This window comes from Sinocyclocheilus rhinocerous, unplaced genomic scaffold, assembly GCF_001515625.1.
Source record: "Sinocyclocheilus rhinocerous isolate Xijiao unplaced genomic scaffold, SAMN03320098_v1.1 scaffold1442, whole genome shotgun sequence".
NCBI lineage: Eukaryota > Metazoa > Chordata > Actinopteri > Cypriniformes > Cyprinidae > Sinocyclocheilus > Sinocyclocheilus rhinocerous.
This window is the reverse complement of record NW_015656183.1, coordinates 31,481-32,024: the sequence shown is the minus strand read 5'-3', so window position 1 is coordinate 32,024 and position 544 is coordinate 31,481. Positions and strand designations below refer to the sequence as shown.

The 544-nt window shown below is 44.7% G+C and overlaps 1 protein-coding gene across 1 annotated transcript in view; it reads right to left on the bottom strand.

Moving 5' to 3' along the window:
* The window catches only part of LOC107719839 (tripartite motif-containing protein 44-like), a 39,433-nt gene that overhangs the window by 10,977 nt on the left and 27,912 nt on the right, over nt 1-544 (bottom strand). The gene's annotated exons all lie outside the window — the stretch shown is intronic.

Sequence of the window (544 nt, the reverse complement as noted above, 5' to 3'; positions counted from 1 at the left end):
AAACAAATAGGATGTCGCTTTCTGCCATTTGAGTTTCCTTTCTGTGAACAAATTAAGCCGGCCGTCGCCATCTTGGCAGCACGTCACTCCCGGATAATCGAAGATGGGCAAAGAGGCGGGAGCTGGTTGCTGAAACCATGCCCACCTAGCTCGACGGTGGTGACAGCAGCGGCAATCCTCCTGTCACTCAAGTGGCCACGCCCTTAATTATGCAGAACTTTAAGTCTTAATATAATTTAAATGGATGAGTTATAAAAAAAATTCACCCCCTCACAGTTGTCATGAAGGGCAAAATTAGCTATATAGACCAAAACCACTTTTTGTACCAGTCTACAAACATATTTTTTTTCTGCTGTAAATTTGGGCATTTTAACATGGGTAGTCTATGGGACTGACTCCATTTTGGAGCCAGCCTCTAGCGGCCAGTCGATGAATTGCAGTTTTAGTCACTTCTGTGTTGGTTTCACGAGAGAGACCGGAAGGTTGCCGCTTGGCGTTGACTTGTGAGTCTTGAATGTGGCACGCCTATGTTTTAAAGAGAAAA